At 40.5% G+C, this 25,691-nt stretch overlaps 1 long non-coding RNA gene across 1 annotated transcript; it reads right to left on the bottom strand.

The window, feature by feature from the left end:
* Positions 1 to 20,760: 20,760 nt before the first annotated feature.
* On the bottom strand, positions 20,761 to 21,285 carry LOC140174944 (uncharacterized). The gene is made up of 3 exons (XR_011865095.1): positions 21,138 to 21,285; positions 20,989 to 21,042; positions 20,761 to 20,911 (listed from the first exon to the last, which is right to left on the bottom strand). It is a non-coding gene; the product is annotated as an uncharacterized lncRNA (long non-coding RNA).
* Between the last annotated feature and the right edge of the window lie 4,406 nt (positions 21,286 to 25,691).

The following is a 25,691-nucleotide window of genomic DNA, read 5'->3' as shown; positions in this document are numbered from 1 at the left end:
ATTATTATGTACTTTATGTGAATACATAAAAAGCAATGTTTTTTTATATCTTTAAGAGATTTAATTGTAATGCACTGATAATGTAAAAACATTTTACACAATCGACCAACCACATCTATTTTTTTAAGCGATTATTCACGCAGTCAAAATTAAATATTAGTAACAATAATTTGATACATGCATAATACTTGTTCTGTGCAAACATGGCCGAGCTGTGATAACTCCTTGTAAGACGACACTGTCAAGATTGGAGAGCTATACATCAGCCAAGCTGGAACACCGCAGCGAAAATACCTGCAAAAGATACTCCGACGCTCAAGTAAGAAAGAATTCTAAAAAATGATATTATAAAGTAAATAAGAGTGAACTTATGTGACCTGGTTATTCCAAGCTTACTTATTCATTTATATAGATGTTTTAGTGTGTTGGTTTTGATCTTATCCGAGATTCTTGGTCTGACCGATAATGCTGTTTGTTTTGGTAACAGCTGTGGATAACCTTTGACTGGTATTGTTTCTATTAGCGGAACCGAGCTTTACATCTTTCTAGCCGAGGTATAGGGGACGTATCATAGCCCCAAGCTTGTCTTGCTTTTTAAGAAAAGGAGGGACAAGCTTTTGTTACTCTGTATTCCTTGGCATATATTTCTTGTCAGTGGTAGATAACATTTCTTGGTGGGTTGGGTGCCGCCCATTTTCTTTTGTCTTGTTCTGCTAATGTTTGCAGACGCTCCTTTTGCTTCGAATTATTTTCTTTGTTTCTCTGTCCTTCAATGTACTTGTCCAGGAATCCTTGTCGAGCTAACCTCTCCGGTAAGTCCTTTGCTATGACATACTCATCTGTGGTGTGTCCGAACTTTTGGTGAAAAGTACAATATTTGTTTTTTATTCACGAATCTCTGGTCCTGGTAGCTTCCTGCTCGTGTAGGGTGTTTGATTATTTTGGCGTGCAGGATTTCTTTGATTATGTTCTCCCTTTTGGTGTTGAACTTGGTGTAGGTATCAAATTTTGGTGTGAGTTTGAAAGGTTTCCTTGGTTCCTTGTTACCCGACGATTTGAAAGCCTTCTCCTCTTCCCTTCTGGATGGGTGTTTGTCTGTTTTCTGAGCTTCACGAAGCTCCTCGATCTCCATTTGTCATGCAGCCTTTTCTTAGAATTCGTCCAGAGTTTTTGGTTTTGTTACCGCGATCATCCCTTGGAACTTGCCAGGTCTGAGGCCGCTTTTGAGGGCGTGTAGATGGACCTCTGGGTTTAAGTTTGGAATCTCCATAATTGCATCGGCGAATCATGTCATGTAGTCTTTTAAGCTCTCTTGTTGCCCCTGTCTAATGGTGCTCAAGTAGTCTGATCCGTGCACATATATTCTTGATTCGGCGAGGTAGTCAATGAAGGATCTTGCCAGTTCTTCGAATGAGGAGATTGAACCTGCAAACAACTTAGACAACTAGAGTAATGCAGTGATGGGAGGAAACATGCCGGTCAAGAATTTCTGATAAAAATAGCGTTGCAAGTATAGCCTTTACCGACAAAATTTTTACTATCAATTTAAAAGTGTGTCACAATCAATAATAAATAACCGGGAGTAGAATCCCGAGTCGTTTCCCTAAGAGTTGACACAAGATGTAAATTATTGGTTAGGATTTTTTTGAATATTTTTGAGGTTGAGAACAGAAAAATAAACAACTAGAAATTAAAGCAATGAGCAAATAACAAGAGGTGCTATGTATTCAAAATAAAAGGTCTTGGTCAGGGGAGAGAATTAGAGTTTCTATCCTTGTTGTCTTTCCCAAGTATAATAGTAAAAGTTCATTGCTTCCACTTAGTTATCCTAACAATTGAAGAAAAGTCAAGTGGTTGTAACTAACTCTGACTCACAAGTCCTAATCACTTCATGGGAAAGGACTAGAGTTGGTAAAAATTTAGTTAGTCAGCAATTCCCAATTATAGATCAACACTTGAGTATCTTAACTCAAGGGATCCACTTAATCAACCCTCAAGCCAAGTTGGAAGATCTACTCCATTAACATGAATGCCATTTTCATAAACACATAATAAGAGTAAATTGAAGACATGATAATTATGAAAAATTAATTAAATCAAAATTGGCATGAACACTAATTAACACAAGTCAAACATGCAATAAAAATAAATATAAAAAATACTTCAATGCATTAAAATTCAAAAATAACAAGATCCAAACATGAATGCAAAATAATCAAATGAAAAAGAGTAATAGGAAAATTAGAAAAGAAAACTAGAAGGAAATTGACTCCAATAGAAGGTAGTAGTAGCTCTCTCAAAATCCAATTCAAAACCAAACTAAGAACATCAAAACCTTAGAGAAAGGTAGGTGTTTCTCTCTCTATAATTCAAAAATAAAACTAAAACTAAAGTGTGAAGTGAAGTGTCCTCAGTCTCAGCTCCATCCCTGCTTCTAGTCTCCGTTTTTGGGGCTTGAAACTAGATCCAAATCAGCCCAGAAATCTCCCCCAGTGAGTTCTGTTATGTGCAACATGTGACGCTTTATCATGCGTACGTGTCGGCTACACGTACGCGTTGCTGAACCTCTGCGCTGGCCACGCGTACGCGTCTGTCACATGTACGCGTCGGTGTAAGATGCTCCAAATCACGTGCACGCGTCGGCCATGCATGCGCGTCACTCCTCGCTTCTTAGCTCTTTAGTTTCTTGTGTTCCTTCCACATGCTTCATCTTCATCCTTTAAGCCTAGGAAGCAAGTTTTCAATCATAGCACAAAATTAGGAAGGAAATGAAAAACATGCAATTTACATGAATAAGTGTAAGAATAGTTGACAAAAATCCACTCAATTCGGTCCAAAAAGTATCATAAAATAGTGGTTTATCATGCAGCACCATCAAGATAAGTAGGAAAAGCTCGACAAAGTATAGGCTCATTAGCGCCATTAAAGAACATCATAGATTGGAATTTCTCAATATGGGAACGAGGATCACCGAACCCCTTGTATGGCTCAAAGGCGCTAGGTAGCACAAAAGTTTTCGGCATTTGGAATTTGGTGATCACCTCTGAGAAAGGGTTGTCTATGGTCAGCTTCTCTTTCAGTGGGGTGAGATTTTGTGGATCTGCATTGCTCTGAGTCGAGCTTTTGAGGTTTCCCTCGCCTTGTTTTCCAGCATTGTTAGTGGACGATAATTCAGCTATCCTTCAAACTTCCACCTGAAGTTTGGCGATCTGAGCTAAAAGCTCTGCTTGTGTAGGTTGTTGGACTCCGTTATCAGTCATCTTCGGGGGTTAGCAATCCTGAAAAAAAAGAGTGTAAATCCTAAAAAGAGGGTTAGATTTAGTGGGATTTTTGTATTCAGCCCCACGGTGGGGCGCCAAATGTTCTGTACGAACATGGTCGAGCTGTGATAACTCCTTGTAAGGCGACACTATCAAGATTGGAGAGCTATACATTGGCCAAGTTGGAATACCGTGGCGGGAATAGCTACAAAAGATACTCCGACGCTCAAGTAAGAAAGAAATCTCGAAAATCATATTATAAAGTAAATAAAAGTGAACTTATGTGACCTGGTTATTCTGAGCTTACTTATTCGTTTATATAGATGTTTTAGTGAATTGGTTTTGATCTTATCCGATATTCTTGGTTTGACCGATAATACTGTTTGTTTTGGTAACAGCTGTGGATAACTTTTGACTGGCATTGTTTCTGTTAGTAGAACTGAGCTTTATATCTTTCTGGCCGAGGTATAGGGGACGTATCAATACTAATTTAAACTACTATCTAAAAAAATTTATCAATTTTAATATAAATAAATTTTATAGGTAATAGTGTAAATCAAATTGTGACAAAGATTAAACAAGAGGAACTCATCCTAGATGTTAATATTTTTCTAAATTAACCTTTATCTATAGTAGTCATACCGTTATGACTTTATAATTTTTCATGCGAAAAAATCAACTTTAATTCGGCAATCTCCTTTAAAGTATAACATATTCGTCTCATCAATGCATGTAAAGTAATGAAAATGAGAAAATGAAAGGTAAATTAATCAACTCCTACCTTTTAGACTTGAGAGTTTGGGTGCTTAAGGAACCCAAAAAAAATATATTATAATAAAATGCACTAAGCAAAAGAGTTAGTTAGTTATGTCACAAAATAGTTACGTAGATATGTAAATAATTATTTTTATTCGTAAGTGGATGTTCATTTGATTGAATGGGATCTAACTCAGATCTGTCTGATTTTGCAACAGAATCACAAAAGTTTAAAAATGAACGGATCATCTATATGTTTGTGACAAAAAATATTACAATGTGTCTTATAAATAAACTCTAACCTGTCAACAAATAAACATTATCAAATGGGATCGTACTATTCCACTTTATTCGGCTTTTTTTTTTCATCCTTTATCGGTCCTTTTCATAGGTAATCCTTCAGCCCGTTGTATCATGATCCTCGTGCTTGATACTGTGAATGGTGTTCTCACCTCCTTGCACTTGTTTCTTGGATTGTTGCGTGGTAAAGGTTCATCTTTGTCTTCCAATACCATCCGCACTTGATCAACTAATGAATTTTGTAGACTATGATGTCTAGCATCAACTCATATCTGAATGACTTTAGGATATCTTGTATTGTAAATTTGGTACCGAGTAAGAGTTAGGTTGATTCTAGCAATACTGAAATAAGTCTCAACCTATAATTTAATTAACTGACATCCCACATAGTAAATCAAGCAAAAGACTAAGTACATAACCAAATCAATCATCCATTTGTTGAAGGAATCCAACCATTTGGATACATAGTAAACTAAACATCTGTATATTTTTAGCAAGTAATATAACTTCCGTCATATCGAGTGGTTTAAAAGATAAACAAGCATTCAAATGACATCTTTATCGAACATCCTTGCACACTACCTAAGTTATCAATTCAGCAAATGCCATGTCGAGCTGTGTCTTTTGTTTTTTTTTTATAATAAAGCAAATTGAAGCCAAATTCAGAAACATATAGAATTTGGTTGATTCTTGCGCAACTATGATAAGTTTCAATACTACATTTTAACATAGTAAACATCAAGAGAACTAAATCAAGAGCTATATCTAAGATTGTAAAATCGAAGATGATGGATGAATTGCATGCATAATTCCGGGTTCAAATAGGGGAAAAACAAGAATTCAACTAGTTCACATCATATCTGAATCGAACATCTGCACTCACTGTCTAAATTTCAATTTGTTTGAAAAAATTAACAGTACCGAACCCAAATTGAGAAACATATAAATATTCATTGGCTCGAGCGCAACTATAAAAAATTTCAATCGCCAATCTAAGCAAGAGAAAATAAAATTTGTACCCACTTAGAAGATGAGAAATTTTTGTTACATGTTCGTTCTACACATTTTCACATAACTGGAAGTAACTATGTCGTAAAGTACTCAATAAACTCACAATTGATATAGTATATCATGTAAAAAAAATCAATTACATAACCAAAACAAACAACAATCAATTGGATGAACCCAACCATCCTTATACTTAGTAAAGTAATCATCCGTTGTATTTTCAAATAAAAATTCACTATGGTCAACTAAATTAAGTAACATCACATTTGAAATCCCTATAGCGTACCTAAATTACTGTACTAACTAAACCTAACTTAAAAAATTTTGTAGTTTAAAATACAGAAACCAAGGAATCCAGCAAACTGCCACATTTTGTTCAACTCAGTACAACAATTCAAACTTATACATTGGTGTACCGAAGCAGAACAAGCAAGTTACTCAGCCAAATAAATCCCTAGTCATCAACTAACCTTTGGATGCAGCGATGAGGGGGAGAGTTACGCCGTTTAGGGGGGTTTGGGGGAAGCAGCCACGGCACTAGGAAGCTGTGTGGCAACCTTGGTGTTTGTTGAGGAGGAGAGCCACGCCCTTGGGGGGTTCTGACGGAACTAGCGGCGGACAAAGGAGCTTGGCCGCGAGGTGGATGTCCGATGGAGGAGGACAGCGGCGCCGTCAGGGGGTTTTGACAAAACCAGCGGCAGACGAAGGACCTTGGCTACGAGATGGGTATCCTATGGGTTAGAGTACAGTGTCGTTGGGGATGGTTGGCATTGGACGAACAGTGCACACGAATCCAGGACCGACGATGGGTAGAGAGCAACAGAAGGGGTGGCTGCTAGGGGTGTGCATGGCCCGGTCCGGCCCCTAGTACTTTAGGGGTTAATTTGGTGTGATTTCATCGGGTCTAGGGTCGGGTAAGGGTCTCAAAAATAGATCCGGTCATTATTTCGGGTCGGGTCCGAGCCATAGCTCGGGTCACCCGAAGTCAGCCCGGTGGCCCGGTCATCATACACAATTAATATTTTGTGTTATTAGTGATGCATGATGGCTATTCTTATGTGGAATTTAAGTATTGTAAACATTAATATTGTGTTATTAGTTATTATAAGACTATAAGTTAATGTTGTATGTTTAAAATGCATAAGATTTTAGACTAATGCATAATGTTGTGTTATTTGTATTGATTTCAATATTTGGTGTTATTATACAATATTAGTATTGATTATGGTTATGCTTTAATTTTAGAGAAGAATTGGTTTTTATTATATTTTTCTAAGTGAATTTTACCATGTCAAATAATAGTTGGAGTCTTGGAAATTTGGATATTTTCACATACTAGCTTATAAGAAGGTATTAAGGTAATATAATGTTAATGGCCCGGTTTTCACCCGGTATAATCGTGGCCCGAAAGTGTATAGGTTTAACTGGGTTTAGGGTTGGATTCGGATCTAATAAATAGACCCGGTATATATTTTAGATCGGGTATGGGTCACATCAAATCCAGTTTCACCCGACCCATACACACCCCTAGTGGCTGGTTTGGGGAGTGAAGAGTGCTGATAGGGTCCATAATAGGGGAAGAGATGATTTTTTTTTTTGTCGATATTGGAAACTCCTAGTTACACAACACACCCACTTACACACGTTACTACTATTAATATGGGTTCTATATTTTTCACTGAAAATTCGAACCCGGATGTAACTCCCATCAAGGATCCCATCGAGGATGAACGGATTGGGGTTGGTCTTTTTTTTTTTAATCTTTAGTGGGCTTAAAAATTATGCCATTGTTCACACATTATATAAATTTCGTATTGTTTATCTAACAGAGTTCTATTTTTAAATATATTTCAAATATTGTAGCAAAAATATATTTTTAGCTGTTGGGCCCAAAATATACGAGGTTTTGACGTAGGCTTGTTTTTACGTGAGAGTAATTAAAAAACTAATAGATTGGGCTGAATTTTGGGATTTAAAACTAAAAGGAAAGTTTAGATGTCTAAATAGCATTCCTCTTCACCGTCCAAACAAAAAATAGCATTCCTCTTCCCCTATTTAAAAAATGCAGACTCGTTTTTCGTAAGAGTTAAATAATATAAAAAATAATATACACTTTAATCCATATAATTAAAATACTCTTTAATAGTTATTAATATAATTACATATTAGTAATAATAATATAAAATATATATTTATTATTAATATTTTATATATTTTATGATTAATGATAAAATATTTGTACAAGAGGACTCTGGTACGGGTTGAGATGAGGATCGGGAACCTGTGGGTCGAGACGAGTGTCGGACTATCCGAGCGGAGCGCGGGGGGAGGTACCTGCAAAGACACTCCAACGTTCAAGTCAGAATGGATCTGAGAGGTATAAGGTGTGTGGGATGAATGAATACCTGGGGAACGTAGGTCCTCTTATTTATAGGTGATGGTAGTTATCTTATCTTTATCTTGTTGGGATAAGATAAAGGAGACGTTTGAATTCGAAAGTCGATTAGGAGCTCCAGTGGGCCGGTTCGGGGCCTTCTGAAGGGGGGAATGGGTAAAACCCGAGGAATCGGGTTTGTCTTTGGATCCGGGCTGGTGGGCCGGATCCGTAACAGTTGCCCCCGCAGCGGAAGGGCGAGCGAGATCGGCCTGTCGCTGGGAGGTATGATGTTTTGATCGTGGGCTAGGTTTTTAGTTCTTCTCGGGTGTTCGTTTGGCCCTTTGGAAGGGGATCGGTGTCTCGGCTCTGGTTTTGCTGAAGGTTCGTCTGACCGTTTTTGGTCTTGACGTGACTCTTCCGATTTTTACTGCGCCCGTCGCGTTCTTCGAGGATTTTTATTTTCGTGGAGGTCATTTAATGCGAGGGGACGTTTCTCCCTTTTACCCCTACGAGTTCCAACTGCGCCTAGGGTCAATTGTGTCCTTTTGCTCCTTTTTGAAACCGTCTTTTGGCTTTTTGTTTCGGTTCCCTCGTCCGTTTCATTTTCTTCTCTATTTTCTCTTCTGAAAGGAAAACTCATCATCTGAAACGAAGCTCTTCTTTCCTTTGCGGTTTTTGCTTTTTTGGTGCTGCTTGCTTCTTCTACTTTACTTCAAGCTTCCTTCTGTATTACCAGGTTGGCACGCTTCGCTTTCCTTCTTTTTACTTTGTGAATACTTGCTCTGTCCTTGCCATGCGTTGTTTTTACTCTTTTACTGTTTGTGTCTTTTTGGGGGGTAGCATTTTGAGTTTTGGAGGGGCTGAGTGCCGCCGTGTTTGTTTAACAGTGGTGGTGAGCCACCGCGCTGGTTTAGTAGTGGTGTTAGGTTTCTGTCTTATAGGGTCAGTAGGCTGATGGTGGTGCTCCTCCCTGTTTTAGGTATGCAACGGCGGAGGAATGAGGGTGTGGGAGCCCCGGTGGCCCCCTCCAGGGGCATTCCCAATCGCTACGGTTGGGTGACTAGCGATGTGTGGGGCGTTCCGTCTCGGATGACGGAGGACGATCTTCAACGACTCCGTGATCAGGGCCGACGAGCGCGTCTGTTACCTGAACCTTCATTCACCGACCGTTCCGGATTGGATGTGGGTTTATGAGTCGATGTTCACTCGGCTCAGTGTGCGGTTTCCTTTTTCGCCGTTTGTTCAAGATCTGCTGAGTCGGTGTTCCGTGGCACCGTCTCAGCTTCACCCGAATAGCTGGGCAACCGTGCGATGTTTTGAGCTGGTGTGCCGGTATCTCGATCTTCCGGCTTCTGTTCCTGTTTTTCTTTTTCTTTTCTTGTGCACTCTTCCGACTAAAGAGGGGAAGCACAAGAAAGGATATATGTCTTTCCGTGCTCAACCTCATCGCCGGATTTTCGGGTTATTCGAGGATTCTTTTCACGGTTTTAAGTGGGAGTATTTTAAGGTGCGTCCTGTTCAGGGGCATCGTCCGTTTTGGCTGACACTGGAGGGCGAGCGCCGGTTTCCGACGTATTGGAACTTTGGTGATGGCCCATCGGTTTTGACCAAGTTTACTTATGATGGTTTGTCTCGGGAGGATAAGGATATCGCTAGCGTTTTGTGGTATTTGTTCGGGGAGCGTCCGTTGAACCCTCGAGATGTTATGGGGGATCCCGAGGCTTGTCGAACGTATATTGGTGGGTAGCTTTTTTTTTTACTTGATTTTTCTTTCTTTTTCCAGTTGAGATGGCTGGTGGGTTGACTTCTTTGGCGAGGTTGAAGGCGGCGATGGGTCGGGAGGAAGGGTCGTCGTCTCCTGCTACTCCTGTCTCTAATCCGGCTGTGGGTTCCCAGGGCGTTTCCCATGAGGTAGTTTCGTCGGGAGTGAGGGCCGAAGCTCGGGCCTCGCCGGGTCCTGTGAACTCGCCTGAGGTTGTCGTGGTGTCGGCTGCCGAGGCTTCCCGGAAGAGAAAGAGGCCCGAGGATCCTAGCAACGAAACTTTTGAGGAGGAGGGTGCTGTGCCCAGTGTGATGGATCGTCACTTTGATGCTTCCGGTTTTATCGATCAGTACCTGATGCCTGGGACAGAGCCGTTTTTTGATGGTTGTGATGTCTCGTTTCAGGCTAAGTCGGTGTACCATGCCCTTCTCCGGTCTGCCGTTGTTGTCCGTAAGGCCGAGCCCGTAATGGCTCAGGTTGGGTTGTTAGATAAGAAGCTTCGTCAGTCGCAGGCTGATGTGGCTAAATTAAAGGAGGAGCTTGAGGCTGCTGGGGTTGCGAAGGAGAAGGCGGTGAAGTCTTCCGAGGAAGCCGGGGCGGAGATTCTCCGGCTTTCCGAGGTTGAGACTTCACTTCGTTCCCAGTTGGCCGAGGAGCGTAAGCGGGCTTCCGATGCGGGTTCCCAGTCGGCGGTGCTTCTCGGTGAAGTGGAGATTTTGAAGGCCGAGGTTGCTGCCTTGAAGAAGAAGAAGACGGAGTTGCTAGCTGATGCAAAGGATGCAATTGCGGCTACCGAGGAGACGATGAGGGCTCAGGCCTTGGTGTTGGCTCCTGGTGTGGATGTGTCTGTGATGGGGGCCTTCAAGACTGTTCGTGATGGCCAGATTGTCGACCTCGAGTAGTTTCTATCTGTATTTCTTTGGTTTTTTCTTTAAACTGTTTTTTGAATATTTTTGGATGGCCAAGGGCCGTGTATTTTGGAACACCGTACTTTCGTTTTTAGTAGCTTTTATTGGCCGTCGGGCTTTTTGGTATGTTCCGTAGTTACATTTGTTTTTCGGCCGTTCGGGGCTTATGTTTTGAGCTATTCCGCGTTTGTTTTTCGTTTCCTCGGACCGTCGTTTGGTCGGGTTTTTATGGATATCCGTGTGTTGGGCCTGGGGGGTGATCAGTCCTCCAGTCGTGGCCGTGTCTACGTTCCGTTTTTGGGATGTGTAGGAAAGTGGAAATAGCTTTTAATGGAATTTTTATTGAATGGTTGGGCCTCGTTAAAACCCTCCGTTAACGGCGGGAAAGAGTACCCGAGATTATAAATATAAATAAAGGATAAAAATAGAGGAAAATAAAAGGGGGCGACCTATTTAGGTTGGTCTAGGCGTAGTATCGTCGTAAGTTGGCTGCGTTCCAGGTCCTCGGGACTTCGTTGCCGTTGAGCCGTTCGAGTTTATACGCTCCTTTTCCGATTACGGCCTTGATTCTATATGGTCCTTCCCAGTTGGGGGTGAGCTTTCCTTCTCCTGGAGTCGGGGGACCGATATCGTTTCGCCGTAGGACGAGGTCGTCAGCCGCGAATTCTCGTCGAATGACGCCGTGATTGTATTTTAGGCTGATTCTTTGTTTAAGTGCTAATTCTTTGACGTGAGCTATGTTTCTTTCTTCGTCAATGAGGTCTCTTTCTGCTTCTTCGTCGTTGCCTCAGACCGTTTTCCTGGGGCTGGGGTCCCCGTTTTCAACTGGGATGACTGCTTCAACCCCGTATGTTAATCGGAAAGGTGTTTCCCCCGTGGTCGTTTGGGGTGTTGTTTGGTACGACCATAGAACCGACCCTAATTCGTCCGCCCATAGTCCTTTGGCTTCGTCGAGCCGTTTTTTGAGTCCTTTAACAATTATTTTGTTTGCGGATTCCACCTGTCCGTTTGTTTGGGGGTGTTCTACTGAGCTGAAGCGATGGGATATCTGTAATCCTCCTAAGAACTCTTTGAATTTTTTATCGGTAAATTGAGTTCCGTTGTCTGATATGATGACCTCGGGGAGTCCGAAGCGGGTGATGATTTGTCGCCAGACGAATTTCCGGCATTGGGTCGCCGTTATGGAGGCCAGAGGTTCGGCCTCGATCCATTTGGTGTAGTAATCTATAGCGACGATGAGGTATCTGAGCTGGCCGGGAGCCGTAGGGAAAGGCCCGACGAGGTCGATTCCCCAAGTGCCGAATGGCCGTTCTGCCGATATGGTGCTGAGCTGGTGTGGGGCGGCTTGGTGGATATTGGCATGTCTTTGGCATTTGTCACAGCTTTTTACCAATTGTATGGAGTCTCGAATGATTGTGGGTCAGAAGTAGCCAGCCCTAATGATTTTTTGGGCTAATGTTTTGCCTCCGACGTGGTGTCCGCAGCAGCCTTCGTGGATTTCGCGGAGTATGTACTCCGTGTCCCCGGGTTCGACACATTTGAGTAGGGGTTGCGAAAATCCTCGTTTGTATAATTGTCCCGCTATGATGGTATATTTGGCGGCTTCCCTTTTTATTCGCTTTCCTTCTTTTAGGTCTGGCGGTAAAGTTCCGTCGAGGAGGTATTGTAGGATGGGGTATGTCCACGACCCCTGGCTTGAGATCGTCAGGTGAGAGTTGATTGCTGTTGACACAGAGGGCGACCTAACGACCTCTTGAATTAGCGATCTGTTGCCGTGCCCCGGTTTGGTACTGGCTAGCTTGGAGAGTAGGTCTACCCTGGTGGTTTGTTCCCTGGGAACGTGCCGTATGATAATGCTTTCGAACCCTTCTTTCAGTTCGTTTACCTTGGTGTGGTATTGTTGGAGCAGGGGATCTCGTGTCTGGTAGCTTCCGTTGATTTGGGAACTGACTACCTGGGAATCGGTATTTACTTCTAAGGTGTTTACACCGACTTCCCGGGCTAGGGTCAGACCTGCTAAGAGGGCTTCGTATTCTGCTTGATTGTTTGATACCGGGAATTCGTACCGTACTGACTGTTCAATTGTGATTCCGTTTTGGTTTTCGAGTATGATTCCGGCTCCACCGTGAGTGGAGTTTGATGAGCCGTCGACGTGTAATTTCCATGGTTCCGGGGTGAGTGTTGCTGGAGTCATTTCGGCGATGAAATCAGTCAAGGCTTGTGCCTTGATAGCATTCCGGGGTTCGAATCTGATCTGGAATTGGGATAACTCGATGGACCAAGCTAGCATTCTTCCCGCTAGGTCGGGTTTTTGTAACACTTGCTTGACCGTCTGGTCGGTTCGGACCGTTACGGGGTGGGCCTGGAAATACTGTCGCAGGCGTCGGGAGGCTGTAAGGAGTGCGAAAGCTAGCTTTTCTAAGCGTGAATAGCGAGTTTCCGCATCCTGTAAGACTTTGCTTATGAAGTATACGGGTTTTTGTTCCTTTTTCTCGTCTTCACGGACGAGAGCCGCTGCAAGTGCCTCTTCTGTTATGGAAAGGTATAAGTAGAGTGTTTCCCCCGCTTGGGGTTTGGCGAGGATTGGTGGTTCTGATAAGGTCTTCTTGAAGTGTTGGAATGCTTCTTCGCATTCTGTTTCCCACTTAAAAGGGGTCCCTTTTTTCATTAGTTTGAAGAAAGGGATTGCTTTTTGGGCTGATGCACCGAGAAAGCGTGATAACGCGGTTAGTTTGCCGGTGAGCTTTTGGATGTCCTTAAGGTTTTTAGGGCTTGCCATTTCGAGGACGGCACGACATTTCTCCGGGTTTGCTTCAACTCCGCGTTGTGTGATCATGAAGCCGAGGAACTTTCCTGCCTCCATTCCGAAGGCGCACTTTGCCGGGTTGAGCCGCATTTGGTGCTTTCGTAGGGTGTTCATTATGACCGTGAGGTCGTTGATTAGTTGTTCGCTGGATTCAGTCTTGGCGAGCATGTCATCAATGTAGACTTCTAACTTGTCTCCGGTTAGGTCTCGAAAGATCTTGTTAACAAGTCTTTGGTAGGTGGCTCCAGCGTTTTTCAAGCCGAATGGCATCACTGTGTAACAGTACGTTCCGTCTGGGGTGATGAATGCGGTTTTTTCTTCGTCTGGTCGGTGCATCGGGATTTGGTTATAGCCGGAATATGCGTCCATGAAGCTGAGGTATCGGTGGCCGGATGCTGCGTCTACTAATCCGTCGATGTTTGGTAGGGGGAAGGCGTCCTTCGGGCAAGCTTTGTTTAGGTCCGTGTAGTCGACGCACATTCGCCATTTCCCGTTAGGTTTTCGTACTAGCATGACGTTGGCTAGCCAGGTCGTGTAGGGGAGTTCTCGGATGAAGTTGGCTTCGAGCAGGGCTTTGACTTGTTTCTTGACTTCGGCGGCTCGGTCTGGCGACATTTTTCGTCGTCTTTGTGCTACCGGCTTGGCTTGTGGGTTCACGGCTAGGTGGTGGGACATTAGGTCGGGGTTAATGCCTGGCATGTCGGCTGGTGTAAATGCGAATAAGTCTTTGTTTTGTTTCAGGAGTTGGGAGAGTTCTTCTTTAAGATCGTAAGGGAGGTTTCTATTGATGAAGGTATATTCTTCCTTGGTCGGTCCGATCTGTAGTTTTTCCATGTCTCCTTCTGGTTCTGGCCTAGGTTGGCCGTCTTGTCGCGCATCTAGGTCGGCTAGGAATATTCTGGCCGCATCTCGGGATTTTTTCCTTAGGGCTAGGCTGGTGTTGTCGCATTCGGCTGCGACCTCTCGGTCTCCGTGAATGGTACCGATGGAGCCGTCGTCGGTTTTGAACTTCATGAGGAGGTATTTGGTGAAGATGACTGCGGAGAAGTCATTGATTATTTTTCTTCCGAGGATCACGTTATAGGCTGTGGAGTCTTTAAGGACTACGAATTCAGATAGGATTGTCTTTTTCTGATTGCTCGTTCCTATGGTGATGGGTAGGGTAATTGAGCCGTCTGGTTTGAGAAAGTTGTCGCCGAGTCCCGTGACGCCGTGGCGGTGTGTTTGGAGGTTATCGTTGCGGAGCCCGAGCTTGTCAAAGGCTCCTCGGAAAAGGATGTTGGAGTCTGCACCGGTGTCTACCAGTATCCTTCGTACTAGTCCTGTTCCGATCCTGGCTGAGATGACGAAGGGGGCATCTTCGGCTGAGGTGCCGTGCAGGCAATCTTCCGGTAAGAATGTTATCGTGTTGCCAGTGGTGGTGATTGGGGCTTGGTTTCTGACGGCCATTACCTTGAGGTCCTTTTTTATTGCTAATATTGATTTGCTCGATACATCCTTGCCTGTGATGACGTTTACTATGATGGTCGGGTCTTCCTCCGGACTTTCCCTGGTGGGTTGCCTTTGTGTTCTTGGGTTACGTCCTTCTCTTTCTGGTGACTTGTCTTTCTCCGCGCGTCTTGGTTCTCTGATGATTTTGGCAAATTCCGGGAGTTTGCCGTCTCGTATGGCCTGTTCAAGAACGTCTTTGAGGTCGAAGCAATCTTGTGTTTTGTGGCCGTAACCTCGGTGGTAGTCACAGTAGAGGGTTTTGTTGCCTCCCGTCCTTTCTTTGAGTTGTCGGGCTCTTGGGATGATGCCTCGATCTGCTATTTGATGGTATATCTCTGTAATTGGTGTAGTTAGGGGTGTGTAATTAGAGAATTTGCCAATTCTTGGTGGCTGGTTGGTCGGCTTGGGGTGGTCCCGTTGATTCTCTTTAGGTGTCGGGTTATGCCGGGGAGCTGAATTGCTGTGTTGGGCGTGCTGCCGTTTGTTGGCAGCGACGACCTGGCTGACCTCTTCGTCGTTAATGTAGTCTCTGGCGACGTTCTGGATTTCGTGCATGGTCCATACTGGTTTTGTAGTGAGGTGTTTGCGAAAGTCCTCGTTCATGAGCCCGTTAGTCAGGCAAAGGCTTGCGACGGAATCCGTGAGTCCGTCGACCGTTAGGCATTCGTCGTTGAAGCGGTCGAGGTATTTTCTTGTGGATTCGTCTAGCTTTTGTGTGACCCCTAACAAGCTGATGGGGTGTTTGGCTTTGGTGATTCTGGTTGTGAACTGGGCCATGAATTTTCGTGCTATGTCGTGGAAGCTAGCTATGGATCCGTTCGGGAGGGCGTTGAACCATTTGATCGCCGGTCCGGCAAGGGTTACCGGGAAGGCTCTGCACCGGACTGCGTCGGCCGCTCCTTCTAAGTTCATTCTGGCCTCGAAGGCCGTTAGATGTTCCTGAGGGTCCTTGGTTCCATCATACTTCATGTCGGTGGGTTTGTCGAAACCTTTGGGGAGTTTCGCTCTTAAGATTCTTTCTGTGAAGGGTGTGGCTCCCATTATGGTGTGGTCGCTTCTCGTGCGTTTGGTGTTTCGGTATCTCCGGTCCTCGTCCGAATCGTGTTGACGACTTAGATCCCGAGAAGCGCTGCGGTGGTGTTTCTTGTTGTATCGCCGTTCTAGCGATTTCTCGTGTCGGTGGTTGTGTGAGATGCTGCGATCATCTTTCCTATCGTGTTGCCGGGTTGGCGACCTGCCGCGGTGGGATCTTGACCTGGAAGTTGCCTGGCTTCCGTGTTCGTTATTGTGTTTTTCTCTGCTAGTTAGTTTGCCTTCAAGTTCTTGGACCCGGAGACAGAGATCCTGGATGATCTGTGCCGCTTTGTCCCTGGCTTTCTCGGGATGTTGTGGGTCCTTGGTGACGTGTTCGTTCGTGTGGTGGATGGTACTTGCTATCTTTGCTTGGTTTGTGGCTTCATGGTGTTCTGAGGCCGGACGACGTGATTGGGAGTCATCCTGGCTTGATGGGTTCTCCTCTAGGATGCCCTCCATGCGGTTCGACTGTCGCAGGTCCCTACAGACGGCGCCAATGTACAAGAGGACTCTGGTACGGGTTGAGATGAGGATCGGGAACCTGTGGGTCGAGACGGGTGTCGGACTATCCGAGCGGAGCGCGGGGGAGGTACCTGCAAAGACACTCCAACGTTCAAGTCAGAATGGATCTGAGAGGTATAAGGTGTGTGGGATGAATGAATACCTGGGGGACGTAGGTCCTCTTATTTATAGGCGATGGTAGTTATCTTATCTTTATCTTGTTGGGATAAGATAAAGGAGACGTTTGAATTCGAAAGTCGGTTAGGAGCTCCAGTGGGCCGGTTCGGGGCCTTCTGAAGGGGGGAATGGGTAAAACCCGAGGAATCGGGTTTGTCTTTGGATCCGGGCTGGTGGGCCGGATCCGTAACAATATTAAAAAAAGTAAAAGTTATTACTTTATCCATAAATATATTATTATTACTATTATTATGATATAAAATATTTTAATTTTTTACAAAAATATATAATAAATTTTTTTATATATTTCATGATTAATGATAAAAAAATTTAAAAAATAAGATATATATTACTATTAATATAATAAATTTTAATTATTTTTAATATTTTTCATTAATCATAAAATATATAAAAAATTTTGAATTAAATATTTTTGTAACAAGTTAAAATATTAAAATTAAATAAAAACTATTTACAACAATAATAAGTATATATTTATATTATCATTTTTTTGAAGTAATAAAATGGGTTAAGTATTTTTTTCGTTCTTAAGGTCTAAGGCCAAAATAAAAATTATTCCCAATCTTTTTTTGTTATTAAAATCATCCTCAATGTTACAAAATGTTATAAAATTGTCATTTTCTATTTTTATTTTATTTTTTTTACCAAATTACTCTTAATAATTAATATATATAATAAAAATAATATTAAAAAAAATAAAAACAAACCCTTCTCTCCCTTCACCTGCACCCCCACTCCTTCTCTTCCCTTACCACCGTCTAGCTCCTGTGGCTCCTTCTCCACCTTCCCTCAGTTCCATTCGCACCGTCCGTTGCAGAATCCACTGCTAGCTGTAGCAACCCGTCGTTGTCTCGTGCTCTATCGCAATTCCCTGGAAACGCCACCGCCACATGTTTCTTTGTCGTTCGATCCTCCTCTTCGAGATCCTAAGGGAAGACCACCGCAAGGAGTGGAGCTGGTCTTGCCAAAATCAGAGAAACGCGCCAGAACCCTCCGTCACACCTTCGAGGATCTCCAGTGCTGGTTGCTGCTGCCACTCCGTCAACCCAGGGCATTGTGAGCTCCCCCTTCACGGAGGTGCCGTCCTCGGCGCCGCTACCTATTGTCAGATCTGCCGCTGCTTCGTCCTCGACCGGATTTGTTCGCCGCCACGGACGACCACCAGCATCCAAAGGTTGCGTTCCGGCATACAGGTAAGCTGGTCGTTGAATCAGAAAATCTGATTGCAGAATTGAAATTCGGGTTGCTTGTGTGTTCAAATCGATTGAACTTGTTCCTGGAAGAAGATATCTCTGATGCGGTTTTGTTTGGATGTAGAATTGAAAATCTGGATCTAAAATTGTTGATACATTCTACAAATTTGTTGTGGAATTGTTTGTTGAATCTGAGTTTGCATCGAGTTCTTTTTCTTCTGCATCCATGATTTTTGAAGTTTGGCATGAATTTTGTTGTTGTTGCTGAAATTGTGGCACCGTATATTTGTAACTATAACTTGACAATGAGGATTGCTGAATTGTTGTTTGAATTGTCATTTGTAACACCCTACCATACTTAGTATTATGCTTAAGTCATAAGACTAAGATAATAAGGTATTACGACCTCTAAGAATAATAATAATAATAATAATAATAATAATAATAATAATAATAATAATAATAATAATAATAATAATAATAATAATAATAATAATAATAAAGATATTTAACTAGGAACCTTGAAAAACGGGTAAAACAAAATCGCAAAATAAAAAGCGCAACACTCAGGAAAGGATTACTTGCGTGCTAAGAAACCTAATAGGAACATGATAAAGATAAGCAAAAGAATAAAGGACAACCAAGGAAGTAGCATAACTAGCCTCTGACTCAGCCTGCGAAGCTAAGGCTGGCCAGAGGGTATATATATACATATAAACATACATAAGTGTTCTCAAAATATCCCAAAATACACTATAATATCAAAATAACTCATATCTCTCCCTCAACCTCTAAGAGGAGCAGCATACATAAGTTACTTGGAGAGTAAGCTAAACATATATATACATATATATATAGCCAGAAGCCAAAATACACCCAAAGACTACTTCACTTTCCAGTATCCAGACGCCTAGCGAGGAGCCTCTCGACCTACATCTGAAAAACAACAATACAACATGGAATGAGAACCGGAGGTTTTCAGCATGGTAAAAGTGTCACGCATATAATAAATAAGGTCCTGAGAATGCCATAGGCAATCCTAGAACTTCATTATTCAACTTAATTACTAAACAAAAACATAAACAGGGGTAGGTATTCTAAATCCACCTAACTGACTCAATTTCAATCCACACCTATCACCAAACCATTTCTCCATTTCCTCCATCCATCAATTATCCATAATGCAACAGGAACAAACAACCAAACAAGTTCAAGCAAGTAATGAACACATAATACAAGTAGCAAATATACAAGTAGCAAGTGATATCTATCAATTAGGCATTCCCAAATAAGGCATAGCAAGCAAAGCACACATATGCATATGATGAATGTCTATCCTACTGGCCGTGAGATCACGTGTCGGTTATTTTGCCAGAACTCGATACATCTGGTAGCTAACCCAGACATTAGTCTCTAGGTTGCGCATCTCCAGGAGGATCATAAACGAAGGAGAGTACCTTTCCACATCGAAGAAGTGTGTCTTTCCACCTTCTCCTGGAGGATATACGAAGGAGAGTGTCTTTCTACATCGAAGGAGTGTGTCTTTCCACCTTGCAACCAGAGAAGAATGTGGGGGAAACAATACGAAGGAGAGTGCCTTTCTACCTTCCCCACATCTGCATCACGATAAGAGAGGAAACTTCTGTCCTCAACTTGCCATATCGACCATTTCGGCCACACACAGTCATTCCCAAATATCATCATTTATCATCATCATTTCCTTACATTCGTTCTTTATAGCCATAACAACATGTATTCATTTAACTTTCACATCATTCTCTTATAATTCATCACGTTTACCCTTTTGGGGTCCCGACCAAACCATTTATCAAACTCTTTTCAACCTCTTTAATATTGAATAATCTTAAAATCAACCCAACTCTAACATTAAATCAATCACATAACACGAAGATTAATCTTTGACTTCTCGGACCCATGACTATCACTAAGACATCCTCGACACTCTATTTTCTTTTCTGTTTTTAATATAACAAATGAACTCAGAATTGTGCAAACTTTATGTTCAGATGTTCATCTTGAAATAAGCTTTCTAACAAATAAAAGATCATAATTTTCTAATTTCTCTAGTCTCAGGAATAAAGGAAAAACCGTGAATGCTCTGCAGTGCATAAAACCAGAAAAACAGCAGTAGCATGTGATATTCAAAATTCAATATAAAATCCAAGTTAAATCCAATGACTTTAAAAATTAATGTAGTTAAACTTTACTCATCCAGGTTTCTTTCTCAATTAGTTTTGAATTAATACCATTTTTAATGAAGAAGTTACATTACCTGAAAGTTAAGTAAAAATGAGTCAAAATCTGTTTTAGAAACCAACAAGCTTAGTACCTTTCAATTTGAATAACTTTTATTACAAAACTCCAATTAAGCTAAATTTTGGTTTGGGAACTCCTAGCTCATCCAAGAACAAGTGTGTCTTGGTTGCAACCCAATTTCTATTCAATTCTAAGAGTTATAAGCATTGGAAGTTAGTGCATAATTTGCTGAAATCTGTTTCTTTTCAGCTTTGACCACCAATATTCAAAAATTCACAACTCCCAATCTTTAACTCTTAAAATTCTAAAGTTTTAGAGAAATAAATCAAGCTAATCAAATTTTATAACAAAATTAGTTTTGCTCCAAAACTCAATTCGTAGAAGTCACAGCAAGACAAATAAGTTGCTGCCCTGTTTGGCCTTTTCTGCTGCTGGACAAATTTAACAACCTAACTTTAAAAATTTGCCGTAAATTGTATATTTAACAAAAAGGTCCCAAAATTTTTAGTTTAGTTCCTTATATTCCCAAGTTTATCCCAAACTTAGTCTCATGCAATTCCGATCATTACATAATTAGTTACAACATATGCAATACCACCACAACACAACTCTACATTCTTATTAACAAACACCAATCCTAATCCATCATAAATAAATATAAGAGTACATCATTAATAACTTCCACACCTCATAATTCCAATATATATCCATCAACAAATCTATTCCAACAACATTACAAGGCTAATCATTAAATACAACAAACAATTCAACTTATCCTATGGTTCTTCTAACCTAAGTTTTCACAATACCGTAAATATTAAACGTGCGAAACTTAAACCATACCTTGGCCGATCACTTAATTCACCAAGGCAGCCTCACAACACACAATTACAGCCCCTCCAAGCTCAATCAAATAGCCCCAAAACAAGTCTTGGTCACCAACGAACCTCCAAGTAATCCCAATTCAAATCCAATGCATAAACACCCACTTAACCTACACCTAATACACATATACATGTTTCAATTCAGTTTTCTATTACCAAAAACAAGGTTGAGCTAAGTTTAGGGTGTTCTTACCATACCCATATACTCAATAGCTTGAGCCCACAAGTTCCGGAAGCTAACATGAGCCTAGAACACAAAAATCAAACAATTTTCAACATAATTGTTCATGAATTTTTGGAATTAAGGGAAGCTGGCTGAGAAGAGAGCAGTGAGTTACCTACCAAATTGTTTAATGAGTTTCATAGAGCTCATCGCGGTGAACGCGTGGTCGCAAACGATTCGTCAGTCGGACCTCCGGATCCAAAGTTACATGGGTTTGAAATTAAAGTGAGGGTTAGGATTTTGCTTGTGTTCTTCTTCCCCGATGAAATGTTTCCTGGCATGAATAATGAAGAAGAAGGGAAATAAGAAGCTGTGCCTCTTTAATGGGTTGGGTTCGGTTGGACCTTGGGCCCATTTTGGACTCGGTTCAATCGGTCCAACCTAATTTTGGGCCAAATTTTTTGAAATTGGTATCAAAATTCTCGTTTCGACGAGCTCTATCCTATTTTGATATTAGTTTTGCATTTTTAATTTTCCAAATTAAAATGCAATTTATTAACTAATTGTTTACCATTTTTAGCGAGGTTTACATCATTTCTGTTGATTTTGCTTGTTGCTATTGTGGTTGGACTAGGAAACAGAAATTTGATTCTTCTTCTGCGTCTTCTTCATCATCGTCATCTTCTTCTTCTTCTCCTGTGTGAACTGGAATTTCTGTTTGTATTGTATAATCTGAGTTTGTTGTCAGATTTTCTGGTTGGATGGGGAGAGAAGAAAGGGAAGAGATAAGGGAGTGGGGGTGCAGGTGGAGGGGGGAAGGGTTTGTTTTTATTTTTTAATATTATTTTTATTATTTATATTAATTATTAAGGGTAATTTGGTAAAAAAATAAAATTAAAGTAAAAAGGACGATTTTATAACGTTTTGTAACATTGAGGATGATTTTAATAACAAAAAAAGATTGGAGACGATTTTGATTTTGGCCTCAGGCCTTAGGGACGAAAAAAGTACTTAACCCTAATAATATAATTATTTCTCTCATTCCCTCCACCTACAAGAATCACTACCTGCCTTTACTCATCATAGAGTCACTTTCTTCTTCTATTACTATTTGAAGCAGATTATTTAAGTAAAGAAGAATAAATTTCTACATCCAAGTTATAACCTTAGTTAAGTCAAACCAAGTATTTTAAATTCATGCACGCACGTTCATTACTGTCGCTTTTTCTTCTTTTAAATTCGCGCATGTAGGTTCTTCTTCTTCTTCTTCTTCTTCTCATTTTACGTTATCTTTCTCTTTCGTTATTGTTATTACCAACAACACCAGCATTTTGCTAACATCTTCATTGGTTTTAATTTTTTCTTGTGCCATCATTAAATAATTTCGGTTCATTTCATAATTTATTTGAGGTTCATTTGGATTTAGAAATGAATCCGATGTGTGTTTTGTTGATGATTGAGTTTTTTACTACTTGTTTAAATCTGAACTAATTTCGATTCATTTGTGAATTAACTGAGGTTCACTTGATGCTGCTGTTAAGTATTAACCAAATTTTTTATTCCTTAAGAAATTTCGGTTCATTTCTTAATTTAATTTAGGTTCATTTGGTTTTTTTCGCTTGAATTTGCTGAATTTTTTCATGTATGGTTGTTTAGTTAGTTTTTGTTCAAATATGAACTAATTTCGGTTCATTTGTAAATTAACTGAGGTTCACTTAATGCTATTGTTAAGTATTGACCAAATTTTTTTTCTTAAGAAATTTTGGTTCATTTCTTAGTTTAATTTAGGTTCATTTGGTTTCATTTCACTTGAATTTTTCCTCCTCATCTTCCGATTCGTATTCTTCTTCTTTTTCATCTTTTCTTCTTCATCATCTTCTTCTTATTTCATTTTCTCAAAATTCTTCTTGATTTACTCTCTTGAGAGGAATAAAATAAAGAAGAAGGAACGTAAAGAAGAAGGAGGAGGAATGCGAAGAAAGAGTAGGAGGAGAAACACGAAAAAGTAGAAGAAGGAAGAAGAGGAGAGAAATGCAGAAATATTTACATAGTTGGAGCGTATATTCACGCTCCACTAATGAAACTGATTTTTGTTAATTTTGAACCAACTTGATTCAATTTAATTACCAAAAAGACTTGAAGTCCACCCACAAAATGGCACCAACAAAAAGACCAGGTCCACTTACCAAAAATCCAACAATATATTAAATGGGCTATGCCACACATCTAAGTATTTTTTCATCCAAGTTTTATCCAAGTAGATCCAACACCAACAAAAACCACTTTCATTAAAAGAGCGTCATTATACACGCTTTATCTTCTTCAAATACACGCACGCATCATCTTCTTCTTCTTTCAAATTCAAATATACCTCCTCCTCCTCCTCCTCCTCCTCCTCCTCTTTCAAATTCACATATACATCCTCGTCATCCTCCTCCTCCTCCTTCTTCGCCTCTTTTGTTATCGTTATCACCAACAATACCAACATTTTGCTAATAGATTACTTTTTCAACCGAATTGAATAGAATGTAATTGCTAAATTGAATTGAATTGAATTGAATAGACGCAAGTGTTTTGAATATGAATTTAATTGAATTGATGATCTCTAAATTGTAGACAGAGGTGTTTCGAATTTGATTTTATATAATGGATTATGTTTCGTTCATTCAGTAATATACAATTATTTCACCATGAGTACGTGTTCATGCAGAAAGCTGTTTGAATTTGATTTTATATAATGGATTATGTTTCGTTCACTCAGTACTATACAATTGTTTCACCATGAGTACGTGTTCGGTTCATTATGCAGAAAGCTGTTTGAATTTTATTTTATATAATGGATTATGTTTCGTGCACTCAGTACTATACAATTATTTCACCATGAGTACGTTGTTCAGTTCATTATGCAGAAAGCTGTTTGAATTTGGTTTTATATAATGGATTATGTTTCGTTCACTCCGTATTATACAATTATTTCACCATGAGTACGTTGCTCAGTTTATTATGCAGAAAGCTATTTGAATTTGATTTTATATAATAGATTATGTTTCCTTTACTCGTTACTATACAATTGTTTCACCATGAGTATGTGTTCGGTTCATTATGAAGAAAGCTGTTTGAATTTGATTTTATATAATGGATTATGTTTCCTTCACTCGGTACTATACAGTTGTTTCACTATGAGTACGTGTTCGGTTCATTATGCAGAAAGCTATTTGAATTTGATTTTATATAATGGATTATGTTTCGTTCATTCAATACCATACAATTGTTTCACCATGAGTACATGTTCTATTCATTATGCAAAAAGTTATTTGAATTTGATTTTATATAATAGATTATGTTTCGTTCACTCAGTACTATACAATTGTTTCACCATGAGTACGTTGTTCAGTTCATTATGCAGAAAGCTGTTCGAATTTGAATTTATATAATGGATAATGTTCCATTCATTTAGTACTATACAATTGTTTCACTATAATAACATGTTCGGTTCATTTTTCTTATGCACAATTCAAAATGCTTCCTCCTCATTTTCTACTGCTTCTTCACCAGAGAGAGAAGGAGGAAAAGACAAAAAAAAATACAACAACAAAAGAATGAGGAGGAGGAACGCGAAGAAGAAGACAATGCTCCGAAGCATAAGGAAAGAAGAAAGCAGAAAAAACATGTAACCTAAAATTACTTGAATAAACTTAAATGCCAAAATTACTTGGATGTGAAAAATATCTCATATTAAATATACTATTCTATCCTTCTAATTATAACATATTAGAAATTGGATTAGCTTTACGTGACCCAAACTATTACGCAAAGACTGCAGGTCGCTAGTTATTGCCCTTAACAAGCATACAACTTCTAAGAATACCACTCACGTTCATAATGTGCTGATGGAATCTTGCTTCAGCACCATAGAAACTCCTAATTTTAATAGAAACTTATTCCCTGGTTTTTATGACCTTAGTTGCTTTTAAAAATATGTAACATATATTTGCAATCGTTAATAAAGATACCATATATTTCCAGAATACAATTAACAATATGTTAAAACATAAAATTATTTATTATCTTTAATATGTTTAAATTACAGAGGAAACCTAAAACCAAGCAGGTTACACAGAATTTGGTTCCCCTTCTTCTATTAAAATTGCAACACAACTTACACAGAGGAAACCTAAAACCAACATGGTCTCATTTGATCAAAATTGCAACACAACTTACACTAACACATTGGCAGTGACGGAACTGGGCTCTTATCTCCAAAAGAATTCTTGAACTGATGCTTGCCAATAGAGAACAAGCAAAAGCATAAGCAAAACCGCCGCAAGTCCCCAAGAAGAGCTTCCGATTCTGAGCACCCATGAGGGGTCAGGAGAAGGTAGCAGTGAGGATCTCGGAGAGGTCGAAGGCGAAGACGCTGTTCTGATGGCAATTATGAGTCCAGCAAGAACCATAGGGAGAACAAAACTAGAGCTCCATCTTGATTCATGGTAGCTCCTCGTATCGCTCTTGGAGTTGGCATACAAAGGAGATAACACCACTGCTGAGACTAGAGCCAACATCATGGCCAGTGATCTTTGGGAGGTGCTCTGGCTTGAGAAATTAGACATGGTAGCAGCCATTGGAGGCGATGAATGAAGAGAGTTATGTTTAGTGAATTGTTTTCTTGAAATTTATATTGGGTGTAAAGGGGGATAGTGTTGGGTCATGGTCTAAGGTGCGAAGGAATCTAG

The sequence above is a fragment of the Arachis hypogaea genome, chromosome 9, assembly GCF_003086295.3.
Source record: "Arachis hypogaea cultivar Tifrunner chromosome 9, arahy.Tifrunner.gnm2.J5K5, whole genome shotgun sequence".
Classification (NCBI taxonomy): Eukaryota; Viridiplantae; Streptophyta; class Magnoliopsida; order Fabales; family Fabaceae; genus Arachis; species Arachis hypogaea.
The sequence above is the reverse complement of the archived record's forward strand: the minus strand, read 5'-3'. Positions and strand labels throughout refer to the sequence as shown.